Here is a 22,700-nt window from a genome sequence, read left to right as displayed (position 1 = left end):
TTTTCAGTTCTGAAACTTACAGGATATTATTATAGTATGATGATCTCTTATATGTCAAAAGCTCAAGGAAACTTTGATTTCTCAGTTCATCACCCCTTTAAGGAAAAACCTGTCAACAAGCCTGAAAAAAGATTTGGTAGTTATTCTGTCCCCCTCACTTTTGAAATGATGGCTAGGCTACGGCCCTGAGGCTAACATTACAGCCGCGTTGGTGTCTTTGGGGCACCATTTTACATTCTCCCCAACTAATACACTGAAGGCTGAAATGCTGTGGGTTTTGCACACGGTTAACCGACATCACTCCTATACATCCAACGAAGACATGAGCACTTCAGGGCAATGTTCCCTGAGGAATGTGCAAAAACATTTAGTTGTGGCAGGGACAAAACCTCTTCTCTTACTCGATTTGGACTTGTTCAGTACATAAAAAGGGGACTTCTGTCAAGTGTGAATCAAGGCAGCTTCGTTGTCATGTTTGACGAAAGCATGAATTGGACCACCAAAGGCTATTAAGACTATTTGCACTGTTGCTCAAATACAAATGTGCTTTGTTAACCTTAACACCCTAGAGTGTCATTTTTATATATATATATATTCCATGGTAATGGTCTTAATTTTTATTCTTGAAGGTCTTAAAAAGGTCTTAAAAGTCATTAAATTTGTTGATCAAAAATGTGCAGATACCCTGTTTCAGAGAACGTTAGCCAATGTTCTGAGAACGTTCCCTGTTAGCTGGGATAGCGCTTATTATCCTGTACCAGCCTATTTAAGTAGCCTAATTAAATTAATAGAAAGGGGCGATTTGTCCACAAATGGCTTAAATGAACAACTACTAGTCGACTAGAAAAAAAAAAAATTAGTCGAAGGCAGCCCTTATTACACATATTTTCGAACCAGCAGCAGGCCATTCTGGATTGAGCGAGCGACCCTACGGAATGAGCGAGCGGGGCGGAATATTCAGAAATGCGCTCTCCGCTCACGAGCTCTGATCGGAACAAACTCGAACCACTGTCTGCTGAACTTGCGCAGCAACATCAAAATAGACATAGCCAGCTTTTTAAAAACTAAACATTTAGACTATTTTAGTGCACTGAATTTATTTTCAAAAATACGGAACAAAGAGCGTTCCGTATCAGTTCAATACGGAACAAGACTTTTATGTGTCAAATACGGAACGGTTGGCAACCCTACTGATAGAGCAACTTTACTCTCCCAAATGTTGAAATACTCTATTTGGGTTAAAATAACTTTACTCTGAAATATTAACACCCCATTTTTTACTGTGTAGTTTTTCGTTAATAATAAAAGTTGTTCAGCTATTATAATTATTAATAGTCATCTTTTCAGACCATTAGTCAACGAATATTCAGAAAAAACACTAAAACAGTTCTGTCAGGACCACTACCGTCAAATATGATTGACAATTAGCATACAGTTCTGGGCGAGAACTCCCTGCGCATCCATGCAGCCTAGCATGGATAAGAAAACTTGAACAGAACTGAACCAACATGAAAGTTTGCAAATATATTTAATTCAATATTTAATTCAATATTGGGAATCAGAATGCCAAATTCTGACTGGGCGATAGGAGGAGCTGGGGATGGAGGAGGGTAATTATGGTGCGTTCAAGTCCTCCTGGGAAAAAACAACCCAATTTGGGTTATTTGGCAACCCAGCGCTGGGTAAATATTGGACAGAACACATGCTGGGTTATTTTGACCCAGCAGGCTGGGTTTTTATACATTAACCCATCTGCTGGGTTGTTTTTAATCAGTGCTGGGTCAAACAACCCCCATGCTACAGGTTATTAATTTTAGATAATAATAATAATAAAAAAACGAATAGAAAAATACAAAAATATTAATAACAATAATAACACTACTGTTTATTGATTCAATTAAAGTGTTTATTCCAGGAAATTAATATAATCATAAATACATTCATGTAAAAAAAAAATAGACATCTGCAACATAAACGGAGGCCCACAAAAATCATTTGTGCTAAAATGTTGGTATGTTAAAATATTATAAAATGGTAAGATTCTCAAAATTCAAAACTCTACACTTATAAACTGTAAAATAGCCTACAGCTTAAGATTCTATTCACAAAGAATACAATAAAAACACATAAGTACATACATTGTAATTCACTTAAATAAGCAATCATTTAGTCCTGTGCAGCAAAAATGGGAGGCACATCTCTGCGTATAAACAGTAAGTACATACATTGCAATTCATTTTAAATAAGCAATCATTTAGTCCTGTGTAGCAAAATAAAAACATGAAACTCTATACCTATAAACTGTAAAATAACCTAGCTAAAAATTATCTTCACAAAATGATAAAAAAAAAAAACTGAGTCAACTTTTCCAGAGTTTCCCCTTCACCAAAAAACTGTCCAGCCATTCCAAGCTCCAAGACAAAGGGGGAGGGTTTTGCTTCTCTCTGCCTTTCCAGGTACAGCACCATGTTGGTTCCAGACTAAATGAGGGAAAGACAATATCAGACACATAATTATTTAAAAGTGTGTCTTAGGTTTTCATAAGAGCAGTCTTAAATTAGTTAAATACCATCTTAAATTAACTTAAAGAATTAGTTCACCCCAAAATATAAATTTCCTAATCATTTACTCACCCCAGTGCCATCCAGGATATCCATGTCTTTCTTTCTTCAGTCGAAAAGAAATTAAGTTTTTTTGAGGAAAACATTTCAGTATGTTTCTACACAGAATAGACTTAAATGGCAACCAACTATCCCAACGTTCAAAGAAGGTTCAAATGTCCATCTCAATGCAGCTTCAGAGTCTCTACACAATCCCAGTCGAGAAATAAGGGTCTTATCTAGCGAAACGATCGGTCATTTAAAAACAAAAAACAAAAAAAACATTTATATACTATTAAACCACAAATGGCTTATGGTTTCGCTAGATAACACCCTTATTTCTCGACTGGGATTGTGTAGAGACTCTGAAGCTGCATTGAGATGGACATTTGAACCTTCTTTGAACGTTGGGATAGTTGGTTGCCATTTAAGTCTATTCTGTGTAGAAACATACTGAAATGTTTTCCTCAAAAAACTGAATTTCTCTTCCACTGAAGAAAGAAAGACATGGATCTTGGAAGACATTGGGGTGAGTCAATTATTAGGAAATTTTCATTTTGGGGTGAACTAATCCTTTAAAGAGTTGTGAGAAAATGAAATGCATGTCAGATTCAAGCAGGAATAAAACGATTTATCGTGCAGCCCTACAAACAGGTGTAAAGAAATGAGCCTGCTCTTTTTGTCCCCTGTTGTTTTACTTACCGGTTATACATCAATGGATGAGGTTCTTGTCTCTTGAATAGTTGGCCGAAAGGTTTTGTGGCCAATCTTACACAGGCGGGGGAAGAATGACAGGCACGATTGTAAGTGCTAGTATGCCTTTGGAATCTAAGAATAGAAAAATGGCAGATTAGAACATGTTCGTTCATCAGCTTTTAAATTAAGCAAAGTGCATTTCTAACTAAGGTCAACTTAGAATGAGTGAAATTAGCTTAAATATATAACAGTTAAATATGTACTCTGGTAATCTGAAAACATTTAGTGTTATTAAAGGTATAGTTCACCATAAAATGCAAATTTACTCACCCTCATGTCAAATTTACTCGCCTCATTTACTCACCCTCACGTTGTTCCAAACCTTTTTTTGGAACTTTTTTTGAAGTTTCTTTCTTCTGCTGAACACAAAAAGATTTTTTAAAGAATGTCAGTAACAAGATAGTTGACGGTAGCCACTGACTTCCATAATAGGAAAAAAGTACTATAAAAGTCAATGGCTATTGTTAACTGTTTTGTTACCAACATTTTTTTTAAATATCTTCTTTTGTGTTCAGGAGAAGAAAATCATTCAGGTTTGTAATACCATGAGGGTGAGTAAATGACGACAGAATTTTCCTTTTGAGGTGAACTATCCCTTAAAGCAGTGCTACTCAAACCCGTCCTGGGGACCCCATACCACTGCACATTTTGTATCTCTCCCTCATTTAACACACCTGATTCAGCTCATTAGTACAGACTGCAAAATTTAAATTGGGTGAGACATCCTAAATTATGGGGGTCCCAGGACATTTGAGAACCACTGCCTTAAACCAAGAAAGGGGCAAACAAGCACGGCTATCTATGAAATTACACTGACAACGACTAGGCACAGAAGTGGTACCCTATGCCAGCCCTACAATATAACTGATTTAAATTCACCCTACATGGTTTGACATTAAGTCTAGTTCGCACAAAAATGATATTTAACCCATGATTTACTCACCCTTAAGCCGTTCGAGATGCATATGTCAATCTTTTTTCAGACGAACACATTTTCCGTTATTTTAGAAAATGTCTTAGATCTTTCAGTGGTTATAATGTGAAGCAATGGGGTTCACCTCCTTCAAGTCCCAAAATGTGCATGCATCCTTCACAAAAGTAATCCGTAGGACGTAGCGTAGAAAGCGTCGTGACGTAGAACGAACGTGACAGCGCAGCCAGAGAGCAGAGCAAAACAAAACTCTACATTCATTCTACGTCAAGACGCTTTCTACGCTACGTCCTACGTCATACACCAGCATCCATCTCCGTGAACGCGCATCGACCGCTACCGGAAACAAGATATTTTCATTTATAAAGTTTTAAATATGTATATTTTTATGACAAAACCGCACGGATTACCCTCAGAAGGCCTTCGTTTATCCCCCTGGAGCCGGATGGATTACTTTTGTGAAGGATGCATGCACATTTTGGGACTTGAAGGAGGTGGACCCCATTGCTTCACATTATAACCACTGAAAGATCGAAGACATTTTCTAAAATAACTGAAAATGTGTTTGTCTGAAAAATGATTGACATATGCATCTCAAACGGCTTGAGGGTGAGTAAATCATGGGTTAAATATCATTTTTGGGCAAACTATCCCTTTAAGGGTTAGGGTTGGCACTGGATGCAACTGTGAAAAAAAGATTACCTACAAAGAAAGAGAATTTGAAATACAAAATTGTTCATCACATATTTACCAGCAATTTTTCAATGAGGCACTCAAGACTCCAGTTGAGGAGATTTGTTGAACAAAAATGTCCATTGCTGTAAAAGAAAAGAAGGAAACATCTGATTAGTAATATCTTTACAAATGTAGCATGTATTACATGTACAATGTTTTTAAAATTAATTTTTATGCTGGCTCCAGTTAATTTAAAAAAAATATATATAAATAATTTGAATGAATCATTACTTAATTAAAAAAAAATAAAAAAAATAAATAGACTAAATAATTTTTAACAGCTTAATTAACTATTGTTAATTCACAAGACTGTAAACAGAAGAAATGTTAATTTTGTGGATAATTAAAAAATATTTTATAAAATTACCTGTAGATATTTCATAGAATATTTTTATTCATTCCAATGTATTAGTCTATCGTTATAATAATTGCCCATTGCGCCCATTGACTTATTTGATTGCAGTTTCAAGATAAGTAAAAATAATAAATAAATGTTGTTAATGTTTATTCTTGCTGGCAGTTTTTTTTTAAATCATTCACGATTCAATGATCATCATAGTTATTTAATGACTGTGAACCAAATTGCATGACAAACCAAAATAATAAATTGTATTAGGCTATTTAATACATAAGCTTGGTTCCTCCTAAGGTTTTTTTCCCTCTCCATTCTGTCACCTGATGGAGTGTGGGTTCCTTGCCACTGTTGTCTCTGGCTTGCTTAGTTAGGGGCACTTAATTTTCAACAATATTATTGATTTAATTGCACTGACAATATCAGATGAGAACTGAACTGAACTGAACTGAATGACTCTTTTTTTCAGAGCCGGTTTAAGACCAAATTGTACTTCAGTAACTACTTTGATTATCTTTACATAGTTTCTGAACGTAACTGAAGCAACACTGAACTGACTTTAAATGAACAATGACAGTTTTTGATAAGAATTGTACTGAGCTGGACGATGACACTGTTTTCTGCAGAAATGCTTAGCCAAATTGAATTAAGGCGCACGCACCCAAACACAGAGAATTACTGCAGCATAATTCAATATTTTATGTAAAGCTACCTTTCGAAAATGACTAACAAACACAGTTAAATAATAGGTAACGTTAGACTTACAGCTTCTTTAACATATCCAGCCAGTGACGTTACACTGCATCCATCCAACACCGCCGAAATCAAGTAACCCGCAACATTTCTGGAGATAAAACAGACACCATTGTACATTGTAACCGTGTTTTAAGTGGAATAATTGATTACAGACCGTGTAAAAATAATGTATGTTATGTGTAACGTAACGTTAACGTTAGCATAACGGTCGCTAGTTCGACAGACGTCGACTTCGTCAATAATTCATAGTTCATTTCAACATAACTTCTTGTTGACTTTCTGACTTCTTTGACTAACGTTACTTAACATTAGGAAAGTTGTAATAAAACAGGGTTGCTCACCTTTACGCTCGCTCCTGCTTGAACCTCTCGTCCTCCTGTTGACGTAGTGATTTGAACAGTGTGGACAAAAGCGCGCGACTCGCGAGTCGCGAGGAGGCGCTGGGTCAAAATTTCCAAAACCCAAATGCTGGGTCATTGCCAGCTGATTACGGAGAAAATAACCCAGCAACATAGTCAAAATGCTCAACCCAGCATTTGGGTTTAAAAAATAACCCAGCATTTTTTAGAGTGTACGAGGTGGGAAGTCGTGCTTATAACGGCATGTGCGTTCAAGTCACTTTCGTCGGAGCAAGATGGCGGAGTACTTTCTCTTTATTAATTACACAAAAATACAGTAAGATTCTTAAACTCTTGTTCTAGAAAATGAAGAACAAAGAAATGTGCATCAGGTGTACTTTGTATTCTTATGTTTTTAATTAATTTATGAAGCCACTGCCAGCTCATCGTTATATGTTGCATTGTTATATTATAATACTATCATATTCTGTGTTGGCGATTAGCTAACTGCTCTGTAAATAGAAAAGCCTGACAATATCACAGCTAAATACCTTTACGTATTGTGTATTCCGCCATGTTAATCACTGACACGCCCCCAACAAGTACAGATCGGGGCTTAAAGAAAATCCCGAGCTCCCCACTGGTATTTACGACATTGTGGTGGCGTTCATGTGCGTTCAACTCGTACGATCTATACGAGATGACTTGTGCTGCGTTCCAGTCCACTTTTAGACACGCACTTGCAAACTTCCCTAAGCACTTCCCCTCGGGGGAATCCCTGCCGCCATTTTGAAGTGCGTTCCACTTCGTGAAGTGGACAAGGGAAGTTTAAATGGACAGACCCTCGTTCCCTCGATTTTGACCGAGGGAGCGAGTCTGCTTCAAATGTACACTTCAGGCACCTATATGTCCCACAATGCAACACGATTGTGACGTCACCGCATATCTCGTCTAATCACCACCACACAGACAACTCTATGATATATTAATTATAATTTTTTTTTAATTTAAAACAACCCAAACACACCTATAAACATTTGGATGCTGCATTAAACAAATTCTTAAAGGGAAAAAAATGTAAATAATAAATCAACTCCACAGCTGATTCCAAGTGATCAAGGGCTTAGGACGTTCCAGTTCAGCCCATTGCAGTTTCCGCCAGTAGTGGGCACTCGCAATGACGTACATCCGAGTGAACGAGACGAAGGGAAGTTAGCAAGTGAAGGGCATGACAATTTTGGACTGGAACGCAGCCCTGAACGCACCATTAGCTCCTGAGAAACCCGATAGCTGGGGCACGTTCAAGTTCAAAACGGTGCGCAACGTTTTGCTGCGGTTTCCGGGTTGAACGTCATGTTTCCTGGAAACGGCGTGCACCGGTGTGCAACGGGGTTTGAGATACGTTTCCTCTTGTTTGGTGGGTGTGTCAGAACTGCAGTCCAATCAGCAACATGTATATAAAGCACGTGGTATTAAAGTGAACTCGCACAATGGGTTCAAGGAAAGTAATTAACAAATGTGTTCGATGCAACAACTGAGGATATTAGAAGACATGTTTGTCGTAAGTTTTATTGTACAAATATAGGATATCAACATAATGATGTAGTTGTTTATATTTTTAGCTTCATTGCAAGTATATGACATTTGGTATAGAAATAAACAATGGTAATTAAGTGCTTTTCCTAAAAATGAGAAAATACAGGGTATTAAAACAGTATGAACTACAAATAAAGTCAGTATGTGAGGCTAAATAGATGTGTTTTAGTCTGAATTAGGTAAGATGTGAGCTTCCATTTCAGTTTCAGCAATCCCTTCACTCGATTGGGATGTTCTCTTTGGTTCTGGGCGGCAAGTGCAGTAACTGTAACATCGGGCATATTTTGTAGTATTAAACACATATTTATACCGACTTCATCAGGCTCTGAAAATACTTCACAAAGAACACAAAGAATGGCATTCTCAGCTGCCATAGTTGCAACTCTTGCGTCATCAGAACAGTATGTTCAACGCATCACCGTTTCTGTTTAAAAAACGTTGTGCAACGTTTTGTCGGGGCCTAATGTAACCTCGGTTCTCTCTAGAAGCTTACGCTGCGGGAAAGTTATCTTTCTTCGAGATCTGAAACCAAAAAATTATCCTTTAATTTTGTATTCATTGTCAACGCAGTGCGGCAGCAGGCAGACCATGGCAAGCGTGCTCATTGGTTGCCCGGCAGCAACTGCTTAAGCCTACCAGTGAGCCCTGTGTGACGTAACACCCTATCAGGGCGCTTCGCGCCCTCCACACCCTTCTAACCGTCAAGGTGGGTGTGGCCATGGCCAGTGTGTATATAAGCAGGGATCGTAGGCTAAAATTCTGGTTTTCACAGTCTGAAGCGCAAAAGCTCGTGGCGCGACACGGCCGGTTACGCAATACTCGTTCCCTCTTCTAGAGAGAACCGAGGTTACATTAGGTAACCGAGTACGTTCTCTTACGAGAGGTTCTCTCGTATTGCGTAAGTAGCTTACGCTGCGGGAACCCCTTGTCAACGCCGTGTGCGCCGAGCATCCAGTGCATGAGTCCCAGGGAGACTGGGGAAAACAGCATGCTGAACAGGTGGCCGGTCAAGAAACGGGCCAATCCATGTACAAAGCACTTCACTTCATATGTAAATAGAGCGGCACAGCCGGTCCATATATATCAATGTGAACGATGCGGCCAGTAGCACGTGCCCGCGTAGTACATAAGCACATAAGGGAGTGGTCACACCGGTCTATATGTGGAGATAATAGCCTCAGCGCCACCGAGTGTAGGACAGGCGGCCAGCAGCGTGGGCCAGCACTGGTACACAAGCGCGTGGTGAGGAACAGAGCGGCATAGCCGGTCTGTGTACAAAACACTCTTCCCTAGTGCCATACCAGAAATATTTGCCAGTACGTGAATGTGGTCTGTGCATGAGCGACTGGGCAGAACATACATGCCATTTATACTGACAACAGTTTAGCCTGCAAGGCGGGAACTTCCAGGTTATAAAACCTCACGAATGTAGATGGGGAGGCCCAGCCCGCCACCATACAAATATCATGGATAGAAATTCCGCTGGACCAGGCCCACGAGGAGGCCATGCCTCTAGTAGAGTGGGCTCTGATACCCAAAGGACACTGCAGGTTTGGAGGCGTAAGCCGCTGCGATCGCGTTCACTATCCACCTGGACAGGCTCTGTTTCGAGGCGGCAAGACCTTTGGTGCGCCCACCGAAAGAAACAAAGAGCTGCTCGGAACGCCTGAAGGCGGTGGAGCGCATAATGTAAACTCTCAGCGCCCTAACGGGGCATAGGAGGTTATTATTGTCCCCGCTATCGGATGCTGGCAGAGCCGAAAGGGAGATGATTTGTGCCCTAAAGGGGGTACCGATCGCTTTAGGGATGTAACCGTGCCTCGGTCTGAGAATGACTTTAGAGTCATTAGGTCTGAACTCGAGACATGCAGGGCTAACGGATAGTGAGTGCAGATCCCCCACGCGTTTTACTGAAGACAGAGCTATCAGAAAAACGGTTTTGAGCGAAAGGTACTTCAAATCCACAGATTCAAGTGGTTCAAAGGGAAAAGCCTTTAGGGCCTCCAGGACCAAGGACAGATCCCAAATAGGAACCGAGGGGGGCCGTGGGGGATTCATCCGTCTAGCTCCTCTGAGGAAACGGATAATAAGCTCATTCCTTCCTATTGCACGGCTGCGCGTCGTCTCAGCGAACACTGCAATAGCCGCCACATACACTTTGAGTGTGCAAGGGGACCTGCCCTTATCCAACAGCTCTTGAAGGAAGGAGAGCATCCGCGGAACCTCACATGTGCGTGGATCGACGCTCTTTGTAGCGCACCATTTAGTGAACACAGACCATTTAGACGCATAGAGCCGTCTCGTAGAGGGAGCTCTAGACTGCATGATCGTGTTTACGACCCCTTCTGGTAGCTCAACGGGTATCCGTTGATTATCCACGCATGCAGAGACCAGCGCTCTGGATGGGGATGCCAGATCGATCCGCCGGCTTGAGATAGGAGATCCTTTCTCACCGGGATCGGCCATGGGGGTAAGTGCGACAGCCTCACCAGCTCTGGGTACCAGATTTGGTTCTCCCAACGCGGGGCTATGAGAAGCACTGGGTGGTGCGTTTCCCTGATTCTCGCAATGACCTGTGGTAACAGGGAGATCGGGGGAAAAGCATACAGCGGGAGGCTGGGCCAGGTCCGGGCCAGCGCGTCCTCGCTCCTTGAAAAAAATATCGGGCAGTGAGCGTTGTCTTTCGACGCAAAGAGGTCGACATCCGCTGGACAGTCTGGGGGTGCAGGGACCATTCTCCAGGGGGAATGATGTCCCTGGACAGTCTGTCTGGGCCGACATTCAGGTGGCCCGGCACGTGCGCGGCTTTCACCGAGCGCAACGAGCGATGAGCCCATACGAGAAGGCGTTCTGTCAGTTTGCACAGGTTCCTGGATCTGACACCGCCCTGTCGGTTCACATAGGATACCACGGACATGTTGTCCGAACGGACTAGCACATGGTGGTCCCGTATGAATGGGAGGAAGCGCTTGAACGCGTTCTCGACCGCTATCATCTCCAAACAATTTATGTGGAGGGATTTCTCCTGGTCTGACCAAAGGGCCAAAGACCGGTTTGCCTTCGAACAGAGCGCCCCAGCCTGAGGTGGAAGCGTCTGTCGAGATAACTTTGCGGTGCGAGACGGTCTCCATTGTCACTCCCCGCTGGTACCAGTCGGCCGCTAACCAGGGCTAGCTCTGAGTCACTCTGATCCGGATGCGGCCAGAAGCCCATGCTCTGTGAGGCACTCGGGCGTTCAACCAGCGTTGTAGCGAGCGCATACGCAATAGACCCAGCTGAAGCACTGCTGCAGCTGAAGCCATACATACTTGAGAGGTGCGGTGCTGCCCGGCTGGAAAGACGCGGCCAGGCGTCGAATACAGCGCGTGCGCTGTATCGACAGGCGGGCCGTCATTGCCACAGAGTCCAGATCCAAACCCAGGAAAGAGGTTGACTGACTGGGCACTAAGGCGCTCTTGGTCCAGTTGACCGTGAGCCCCAGGTTTTCCAGATGGCTGAGAAGCACTGTTCGGTGGGCGATAAGCTCTGCCTCTGACTGTGCTAGAATTAGCCAATCGTCCAGATAGTTCAAAATCCACATTCCCTGAGCTCTCAGGGGAGCGAGAGCCGTGTCCATGCACTTCGTGAATGTACGGGGTGCCAAAGACAGGCCGAACGGCAGGACGGTGTATTGATATACCTGACCGTCGAAGGCGAATCTCAAGAATGGCCTGTGACGGGGTATTATCTGGATCTGAAAGTACGCGTCTTTTAGATCGAGAGAGATAAACCAGTCCCTCGGGCGAATCTGCGCGAGGATCTGCCTGGTTGTGAGCATTTTGAACGGTCTTCTCATAAGAGCCTTGTTCAAATGTCTCAGATCCAAAATCGGTCTGAAAGCTCCATCCTTCTTGGGAACGAGGAAATAACAGCTGTAAAAGCCCGTCTCGCTCGTAGAAGGGGGTACCGGTTCTATAGCCCCTTTGCAAAGGAGTGTCGCTATTTCTGCTCGAAGTAGATGTGCTACTTCCCCATTCACTCTCGTCTCGGTACGCGCAAAAAAGCGCGGGGGCGGCGAGCGAACTGCAGAGTATAGCCCTTTTTTACTGTGCTTAGCACCCATTCTGACGCGCCTGGAATAGCTTCCCACGCTTTCGCGTGTGCAGCCAGGGGCAGAATAGCCTCCGAGCTCTGATTGCCGCGCGTTGCGGGTTGGAGAGCTCGAAACGGAGGTGCGGGCGCAGTGCGCGTGCTCTTGGTGCTTATATGCGGCGGCTCGCATGCAGCGATGGCTGGCCGTTTTACACACAGTGTCCCGGTGGCTTTCGACGGGGAGCATATGGTGTGAAGCGCGACGAGCAAGGGCGGCGTCGGGGGCGAGATGTTTGTTAGTATGTGTGAGCGCTCGAGGGCGGGCACAGGACTTACATTTAAAACCTGACCAGTCGTGAGAGGCCGTGTAACAGAGCGGGCAGTGGGTAGGTGTGGGCACGGGGAGGTGGACACGTGACCTACTTTCAGCACTCGAGCGGCTTTTGCCTGCTTTATGAGAGTGGGCTCTGTGAGAGACACAGGATTTATGGTGCTTGTGTACAGGGGTGAACACGGGAGCGTGGGCACACTTACTGCACTTGAAACACACACAGCGTGAGCTGTGCAACCAGACATGATGCTCTTTTTGAGATCTCTCTGGATCGCCATAAGAACGGCGGTTGTGTGCAGGTGAGAAGGTCGATTTAACGGCTCGTTGGCTGCGAATTAAATGTCTGCAGTAGCCGTGGCAACGGGGACTGACAGAGCGTGAAGCTTTGACGGTGGTCCGGCCGCAGCGGGACTCAGCCGTCGCTTCTTTTCTCGGGCTAGGAGGACTTAGCGGGTTTCACCGTAATCCTCTGCCAGGGTCCCCGCGGCGGAGGCGGTCTGTTTCGGCTGGTCGAGCGCGATCTAGGGCGGCCGCCCTGTCGTTGCTGCGAGGACTTAGGTCGAGCTGGACGCTGGGCGGAGCGTTGTGCAGGCTGGTCGCGGGGACGGCGTGCAGCGGAGCTTGAGCGTCGAGGCAGAAAGAGGTTCATAGCCTGTGTAGTTTTCTGCGCCTCCGAGAAGCGGTCCACGATCCCGTGAACCGCTGGACCAAACAGACCAGTGGGAGAGAGGGGGGCGTTGAGAAACACCGCGTGCTCAGACTCCCTCATGTCGGCGAGCGTCAACCAGAGATGCCTCTCAGTTACAGTTAGAGAAGCCATGCATCGTCCAATGGCCTGGGCAGCGGATTTCGTGGCGTGAAGGGAAAGGTCCGTCGCGCTTCTTAAATCCGTAATGGAAGCAGATTCAGAACCTTTCTCGTCCAAGTCACGGAGGAGGTTGGCTTGTAGAATCTGTAGCATGGCCATAGAGTGAAGGGCAGATGCAGCCTGTCCGGCGGCGGTGAAAGCGCGGCCGACGAGGGCTGAAGTGGTCCTGCAAGCCTTCGACGGGAGGGCAGCCTTTGAACGCCATCCAGAAGGCGGGCAAAGGTGCGCTGCAACCGCCTCTTCCACGGGGGGAATGGCATTATATCCCTTTTCAGCAGCGCCGTCAACTTGTGAGAGCGCTGAAGAAGCGTGGGAAGAGACTCTCGCGGAGAAAGGTGCGTTCCACGATTTAGAGAGCTCGCTGTGGAGCTCTGGCAGGAAGGGTGCAGTTCTGGATGCTGTCGAGCGGCGGCGGCGATGCAGAAAGCAGCCGTCGAGTCTGTTGGGTGCTGGCTCCTGAGGAGACCACTCGAGGCCCAGCTGTTCAACGGCCCTGGTGAGGAGGCGCAAAAGCTCCGCGTCCTCGCCCGTTCGAGTGCGGCCGGAATCCTGGACTGTAGAGGAGGCAGTAGACCACTCCTCGCTGTCAGAGGCCATGATAGAGCAGCTGTCAGCATGCTCGTCAACCTCAGCGGCCTCAGCCCCTGAAGTATGTGGGGATAAGAACGGCGGTTATGTGCAGGCGAGAAGGTCGATTTACCGGCTCGTTGGCTGTGGAGGTGCGGGCGGGAGCCGGCGGTTGAGCGGCTGGAAGGGGGGGTGGAGAGGGCGAAAGAGAAGTTCGAGGGAGGGGCTCTATTTCTTTTAAATAGACTTGAAAACTATGTTGGCATTAGTGGAATTGCACTAGCATGGTTTAAATCATACTTATCTGACCGTTATCAGTTTGTAGCAGTGAATGAAGTGAAATGAAGAGATGTCTCATCGATCACAAGTTCAGTATGGCGTACCACAAGGCTCAGTACTAGGACCGCTGCTGTTCACTCTGTGCATGCTACCATTAGGAGATATCATTAGGAAACATGGAATTAGCTTCCACTGTTATGCCGACGATACTCAGCTCTATATTTCTTCAAAACCTAACGAAACTTACCAATTCACTAAATTAACAGAATGCATAGCTGATATAAAAAATTGGATGACTCGTAATTTCCTACTTCTAAATTCTGAAAAAACAGAGATTCTAATTATTGGACAAAAAACGTCCTCACGTAATAACCTAGAATACTGTCTAACACTTGATTGGCTGCTCTGTTAAGTCTTCGTCGTCGGTTAGGAACCTGGGTGTGCTCTTTGATACCAATCTTTCATTTGAAAGTCACGTGTCTAGTATCTGTAAAACCGCATTTTTCCATCTTAAAAATATATCTAAATCACGTCATATGCTCTCATTGACAAATGCGGAACAATTAGTTCATGCTTTCATGACATCAAGGCTAGATTATTGTAATGCTCTACTGGGTGGTTGCCCTGCACGCTTAATAAACAAACTACAGCTAGTTCAAAACGCAGCAGCTCGAGTTCTTACTAGAACCAGGAAGTATGACCATATTAGCCCAGTTCTGTCAAAACTGCACTGGCTCCCTATTAAACATCGCATCAATTTTAAAATACTGCTGATTACTTACAAAGCACTAAATGGTTTAGCTCCGCAGTACTTGAGCGAGCTCTTAACGCATTATACTCCTTCACGTCTATTGCGATCTCAAAATTCCGGCCAGTTGATAATACCTAGAATATCAAAATCGACTGCTGGCGGTAGATCCTTCTCCTATTTTGCACCAAAACTTTGGAACAGTCTTCCTAACATTGTCCGGGAAGCAGACACACTCTGTCAGTTCAAATCTAGATTAAAGACACATCTCTTTGACCTAGCATTCACATAATACATTATAGACTTCTATAATTCAATATTAGGCTGCATAGATTAGGTCAGCTGGAACCGGGAACACTTCCCATAAATCCTGATGTACTTGTTACATCATGAGAAGAATGGCATCTACGCTAATTTTAGTGTCTGTGTTTATCCCGAGGTTTTCCCGCAGCCTGCCGGATCCAGGCCGTTTCCAGATCTGACGAAGGCCCTTCGCCTGGACCCGATGACAACGCAGTGCTGAAGTGCCAACTAGTCTCTCCCTATGGAGGATCCCTTTCCCACTCTACAGATAAAGCGTCGTCGGGAAAACTCAATTTGCGTATCTACCCCGAATTGATAAAATAAAATAAAATTCTGAATTAAAACTATAAGGAAACACCAGTAATTTGTTTAGGCTTGGTTTGTAAGGAATTCCAAACCTGCACACATATATTCAAACGCACATAACTATTGAACCCATTCTTAATGCGCATCTGAACGCCATCAGCGTTTCTCACAGGATCGCGTTTAAAGTCTGTGTAGAGAGAATGGTGTCGTCTTAGTGGCCCCTAATTTAATAACAAATGATCGTTGTGATGGAAGCGAATCAATCAAAACCAGCTTTAGCTGGAAAATAACTTTATTAAAGAACCGCTATAAAGCCAAAACAATCTTACGTTAAATTATACATTTATCTCTGTAAAGCTGCTTTGAGACAATCTACATTGTTAAAAGCGCTATATAAATGCAGATGACTTGACTTGACTTGACTCATTAACACTCAGTGAGGGTGAGAAGAACTCGGCACACAGAAGCCTTCAGATTTAAGATCATATAAAAACCAAATGTTATCTTATTTACATTCTTAAAGGGGTCATATAATGCCATTTTTGTACAAGTTAATATGATTCTTTAGGGTCTAAATTGAAACTTTGTATTATACTTTAATTAAAAATTCTCATTAGTATTGTAAGAAAACACTTTTACCTGGTCAAAAACAGCTCTGTTTTCAGCACGCCGTTTAAGTGCATGTGTCTTTAAATAATAATGAGCTTTGCTCACCCCGCCCCTCTGTTCTGTGGGGCGTTTTGACACAACACACTGGAGTGTTGCCTTGACAACAGTTGAGGGTATATTTTGAAGAATAGCAGCGGGAGTCTCTGAGGACACTGTGCAACCGTATCAATTTGAACCGGAGTCGGACCCGGAACAAGATGACGGCCCCGAAGAAGTTCGACAATTAAGGCTCGAACAGGACGCTTCTGAATGGTTGGTTAACGTAATGTCACTTTGATCTATCTTTGTGTGTACTGGCAGTGTAAGTGTTGTTGCATAAATACTCGTGTGTTCATGATGCACAGTTAATAATTGCTGTCATAATTTCATGTAATAAATAAAAAATTAACTTAATGTAAAGTTAATAATGTAATGCATGTTTAAAAGCTAAAGGGTAAATAGGCAGCTGAATAAGACGTGGTCAACAGTGTATTTAGTTCATTTTATGCGTTCCGATTTGCCCCGGAACTAATGTTCTCTGTTTGTGTTACCGCTACAACCGTTTAGTCGACGCACTGTTTTGGGTTCCAGCGGAGCAGATGGCATACGAGACTTTGTTAAACTGCATTAAAAGTTGTAAATGTCGATGTCTGAAGGCAATGCAGACAGTCAAATGGACTTTCAAGAGACTTTAAAGGATTTAATAACCTCTTTTCACGACAAGCGGCCAACGAGTTCTCACGGCGTGAACAAAGTGTTGATGTATCAGAGAGATCAGACGTGCCCACAGCAATAAACGCCCGTTTCAGAGAACCGACCTGTGTCTGTGTTGTGAAGAGAGCTACAGTGAGAACTCGACTGCTCGGCGTGGGTAGGAGAGACGACAAGACCACGACGGTAACGACGTGACGAAGATCCAGCATATCAGATAAGCAAAGCCCAGGACACACTGTCGACATGGCTACCACAAGCAGCGGTTATTAGACTCTGTTGAAAGTGCAGCTTTCCGTGTAAAAGCCAGAAAGAGCTCTACCAAATCCCCTCAAGTTAAAGTGGTGTGAGAAGTGGTTTAACTTGGAAATCGCAATTAAGGACTCAAGTCTATTACCCCCCTGCATACTGTTTCTAGCCTGTGTTTGAGTATACATCTAATGTGCTGGTATTCATGATTGTTACATGCAACAAATCTTCTTAAAGAAGAAAGTCCCACCTCTTAAGCAAATTAACACGTTTTAGTAAAGGTCAAAGGAAAGGACATTATAGGTTAAAATCGAGATTTGTATAATTTATTTATTTATTTTTATTTTTTGAAAGGTAACAAGTTAAAGAGCAACTTAAGCTAAGTTTAAAGGGTACCTCCATTGATGTGAAAATTTCCATGTGAAAATAACAAATGATTTAATGCATTTCTGAGCATATTCAATCTAAAATTAAGGTTTATATTTGCATGTTTGTGCCAAGCTAATTCCTGGTCTTAAGTCAAACTGAAGTCTAGAGAAGTTTAAATACTGACACAATTACTGGGATGCGATATTGAAGTTTGTATTTAGAGTTAGACTTCGCTCACAGTCTCCACACATCTGTTAAGATTCACATAATTACTAACAACCTTCCTAGTTAATCACACTTAGCCTGCTGTAGCTTACATGTACACACAGCCTCAGTATGTCTAACTCAAGCACTGAGACCTGTCATGAGAATGCCAAATCACCTGCTCAAGCCGAAGCTATAGACAATGGAGCTGCAGAAGATGTAGAAAGGCTACGAAGAAGTGAAAGAACCCGAACCCTAACAGAAAAGGGAAAAGAACTTAAAGAAGAAAAGCTAAAGAGAGTACAACGTCGGTATAGAATACTCTATGAGAAGTGGAGGTATCATGCAAGAACAAGCAAAGAAATATTGACTGATGAGGCCTCCAAAGATGAATTGTATGAACTAATTGAGAACATGAAAGGTACGTGTTCCGATGTAAAGATAATTTATGAAGAGTTACGTCAAATCCAAGTTCCTGAAGCAGAACTGCGGCGCAGAGTGGACACATGTGTTTCGCTTTCAGGATTTATTATTCAAAAGGCAGAAAGGCATCTTGAAGGCCTTGCAACAGAAGAAGAAGAACCCTGGCCTGATGTTGGATCGATCCTAAACTCTACATGTTCTCCATCAAGGCCACTGTCTCATCGATCAAAATCTGGATCTGCCCACTCTAGCATCCACTCACTTAAAAGAAATGAGGCTGCTGCTGAAGCTGCCGCATCACAGGAGGTTTTGGCAGTGTTGGATGAGCAAGAAAGAGAAATGACAGCACTTCAAAGGTTAGAGGTTGAAGATAAACAACGGCTGGCACAGTTTGAATCTGAGAACCTAGCCAGACAGCAAGCAATGCAAGAGAGGCGTAGAAAACTCGAACGTCTCGAAGAAGTGAAGAAGTTGAACGCTGCAAGAGCTCGAGTAAAGGTCTACAACCAAGTCGAAGAAAATTTCGAAGCGATTGACTTGCTACATACTGTTGCATCAGCAGGAGAACTTCAAACTCTCCATGCCTCAAGTCCCCCATTCATTCCTCCATCTCTGCCAGTCACAACTCAAACTCTTCATGTCTCAAGTCCCCCATTCATTCCTCCATCTCTGCCAGTCACAACTCAAACTCTCCATGCCTCAAGTCCCCCATTCATTCCTCAATCTCTTCCAGTTACAATGCAAGCCCTCCATAGTCCACTGGTATCTCAAGCTCCATCAACTTTAATGCCTATACAACAAGTGCAGAACAGCTCTGATTTTGTCAACGTGCTAGCAGAAGCTATAAGTGCTAATCGTCTTCCAACACCAGAGCCTCCGTTATTCACTGGAGATCCTTTGAAATTCAAAGACTGGCAACTATCTTTCGAAGCGTTAATTAACAGGAAAAACATTCCAAAGAATGAAAGACTGTACTACCTTAGAAAGTACCTAGGTGGCACTGCAAAGAAAGCCGTCGAGGGATTTGTCCTACTAGGAACTGAAGCAGCATATGACTCAGCCTGGCAGCTGCTGGAAAAACGTTTCGGAGACCCTTTCATAATTGGGAAGTCCTTCAGAGACAAGCTGTACGCATGGCCAAAAATAAGCTCTAAGGATGGTTGTGAACTAAGAGAATTTGCAGACTTTCTGAAGAGCTGTGAGGCAGCAATGCCCTACATTAAGACATTGGAAGTTCTCAACGACTGCAATGAGAGTCAAAAAATCCTGCTGAAATTGCCAGACTGGTTGGTCTCCGGATGGAATCGCAAAGCAATGGAAGTCAGACAAGCAAGAGCTGAGTACCCACCATTCAAAGAGTTTGTAGACTTTCTGTCGAAGGAAGCAGATCTCGCTTGTGATCCCATATCCTCAGTACAAGCACTCAAGAATGTGGAAAGTGAGAAACCAAGGTATCCACGAAGCCAAACCATACGAGCCAAGACACTGTCTACAAACACAACAGAGAGCAGCATTCCATCATGTGTTTTCTGCAAAAGAACAGGACATGTCCTCGCCAAGTGTAGAAGGTTCCTTGAAAACACAGTTCAAGATCGCGTCAAGTTTGTGCATACAGAGAAGCTTTGCTTTGGATGTTTGAAGACTGGCCATCACTCGAGAAGATGTGATAACAAGAGCACATGTGAAAGGTGCCAGAGGAGACATCCAACATGTTTGCATGATGACAAGTTCAATGAACATCAAAGGTCAACACCTCTAAAGGGAGATGACCACTTAAAGCACAAGGCAAACATCAAAGAGATAGCTGCAACAGCAACCACCAACAGAGTCATACAAGATGGTGTAAGCACACAAACATCTCCAATCGTTCCAGTCTGGGTCTCATCCACAAAACAGCCAGATCAAGAAGTTCTTGTCTACGCACTCCTAGACACACAGAGTGACACAACCTTTATTCTAGATGAAGTGGCCCGGGATCTCAACATAAACAAAGAAAATGTCAGTTTGCGACTATCCACAATGTCTACAAGGTCAACAGTCATACCCTGTCAAAAACTAACAAATCTACAAGTGAGAGGATACAACTTAGAGAAAAGGATTTCATTACCACCACTTTTCACACGAGAGTTCATTCCAGCAGACAGGTCACACATTCCAACGTCTGAAACAGCCCTAAAATGGCCTCATCTGGAACAATTAGCAGACAAGATTCCACCACCATTGGACTGCGAAGTAGGCCTATTGATTGGCTATAACTGTCAGCAAGCTCTTCTCCCAAGGGAGATCCTGTCTGGCAAAGAAACCCATCCATATGCACAGCGAACTGACCTCGGTTGGAGCATCGTCGGCTGCTCGAATCCAGAAAGTGACTGTGGAGATGCAATAGGAACCAGTCATAGAATCATAGTGCGACAGGTGACGCCTGCTGTGCATCAATCAGTTGAGTTAAAGAGGGAAGTACACTTTGCTTGCAGAACTCAAGTCAAAGAGATCAGTCCAACAGACATCATCAAGGTTCTCGAATCCGATTTCACAGATCACACTGCAGATGTTAACCCGGTTTCTCAGGAAGACCTTCTCTTCTTGTCTAAGGTGAAAAAGGGTATAAGGCAGAAGGAAGACGGCCACTACGAACTCCCACTTCCTTTCAAAACAGACAAACCTAATCTCCCAGACAATAAACAATGTGCTGTTCGAAGGCTCGCCTCTTTAGAGCGAAGACTGAGAAAAAATGAGCAGTATTACAAGGATTATGTCCATTTCATGAATGACATAATAACTCTAGGAGATGCTGAGAAGGTTCCACAGACTGAACTCGATAACCAACCAGCGTGGTACATTCCGCACCACGGAGTCTACCACCCCCACAAACCTGGGAAGATCCGTGTCGTTTTCGACTGTTCAGCACGTTTCCAAGAAACCTCTCTAAATGATCATCTTCTGACCGGGCCAGATCTGACCAACACATTAATTGGAGTGTTATGTCGATTTAGAAAGGGCCCAATAGCCATTATGTGTGACATTGAAAGAATGTTTCATCAGTTTCACGTTATAAAGAAACACCAAGACTACTTGAGGTTCCTCTGGTGGGACAAAGGCGATCTGGACTCCAAACCCTCAGTGTACAGAATGAAGGTGCACTTGTTTGGGGCAGCTTCGTCCCCCGGCTGCTCCAACTTTGGACTCAAACATCTGGCATCGCAGGGTCATGGAAAGTTCAGTGAGGAGTCCATCAAGTTCATCCAAAGAAGCTTCTATGTCGACGATGGCTTAATAAGCGTAAAATCAACCGATGAAGCTGTTCATCTGGTGGAAGAGTCAAGAGCCTTGTGCAGAACAGGGAAGCTTCGGCTACACAAGTTTGTGTCCAATGACAAAGAAGTGATTGCCGTAATACCACAGGAAGAATGTACACACACCAAAGATCAAGATATGGCCCTAGGAGAACTTCACATTGAGCGAGCACTTGGAGTTCAGTGGTGCATCGAAACCGATGAATTCAAATTCAGAGTCATAGTTAAAGAAAGTCCACTGACAAGGAGAGGAGTTCTCTCAACAGTCGCCTCTGTCTATGATCCGTTAGGGTTTGTGGCCCCCTTCATATTAGTCGGCAAACAGATCCTTCAGGAGCTATGTAGAGAAAAGGTAGGCTGGGATGAAGATCTCCCCGAACACATTCTGTCACGATGGGAGTTATGGCTTAAGGATTTGCCACATCTGGCAGCGCTGAATATTCCAAGAAGTTACCTTCCATCAAACTTTGACTCTGTCATGCGTTATGAGCTACACAACTTTTCTGATGCAAGCCTCAATGGATACGGTGCATGTTCTTATCTCCGAGCAATAAGTGAAACGGGACAGATCAGTTGCTCACTTGTCATGGGGAAGGCAAGAGTAGCCCCTACCAAACTAACGACCATCCCAAGACTTGAACTGTCGTCAGCTGTGACTGCTGTTCGCATCGGCGATGTTGTCAAACGAGAGCTCGAGATTGAAAACCTGGAAGAATATTACTGGACTGACTCAAAGGTGGTCCTTGGCTATGTGAACAATGATGCCAAGAGGTTTCACACATTTGTAGCCAATCGGATCCAACGCATAAGATCTAGCACAAACCCTGAACAATGGCGACATGTCAGCTCTGGAAATAATCCAGCCGACCACGCCTCAAGAGGACTGACCGCAGTTCAGTTGAGGGATTCTAACTGGCTGAAAGGACCTGACTTTCTTTGGCAGCAGAATCTTCCATGTAAAGAGGAAATGGTGGGAGAAGTTGAAACAACCGATCCTGAGCTTCGCAAAGCCCATGTTCACGCAGTCCAGATAAAAGAGGTGAATTCAATGGTGAACCGCTTCACAAAGTTTTCTGACTGGTCCAGAGCAGTGAGAGCTGCTGCTAGGCTCAAGAGATTCATCAGAGAATTCAAAGAACATCAGCCAAGGACAAAGGAAGCAACTAGCCTTAAAAAAAGAAGAGAAGCCGAAATCTTTATTATCAAGCTGGTGCAAGAAGAAGCCTTTGTTGAAGACATTCAGAAAATCAAGCTCCAGAAAGAAAA

General features: G+C 43.8%; 2 protein-coding genes and 1 long non-coding RNA gene across 3 annotated transcripts in view; 1 reads left to right on the top strand and 2 right to left on the bottom strand.

Moving 5' to 3' along the window:
- Nucleotides 1–22,700, top strand: part of LOC307168281 (GDP-L-fucose synthase-like) — a 553,698-nt gene that overhangs the window by 463,461 nt on the left and 67,537 nt on the right. The gene's annotated exons all lie outside the window — the stretch shown is intronic.
- The window catches only part of LOC307168278 (uncharacterized protein), a 91,776-nt gene that overhangs the window by 31,385 nt on the left and 37,691 nt on the right, over nucleotides 1–22,700 (bottom strand). The window lies entirely within an intron of this gene.
- LOC307168805 lies at nucleotides 3,305–6,269 on the bottom strand. Its single transcript, XR_013822988.1, has 3 exons — nucleotides 6,140–6,269; nucleotides 5,039–5,105; nucleotides 3,305–3,428 (listed from the first exon to the last, which is right to left on the bottom strand). It is a non-coding gene; the product is annotated as an uncharacterized lncRNA (long non-coding RNA).

Source organism: Squalius cephalus (assembly GCF_949319135.1).
Source record: "Squalius cephalus genome assembly, chromosome: 12".
Taxonomy (NCBI): Eukaryota; Metazoa; Chordata; class Actinopteri; order Cypriniformes; family Leuciscidae; genus Squalius; species Squalius cephalus.
The sequence above is the reverse complement of the archived record's forward strand: the minus strand, read 5'-3'. Positions and strand labels throughout refer to the sequence as shown.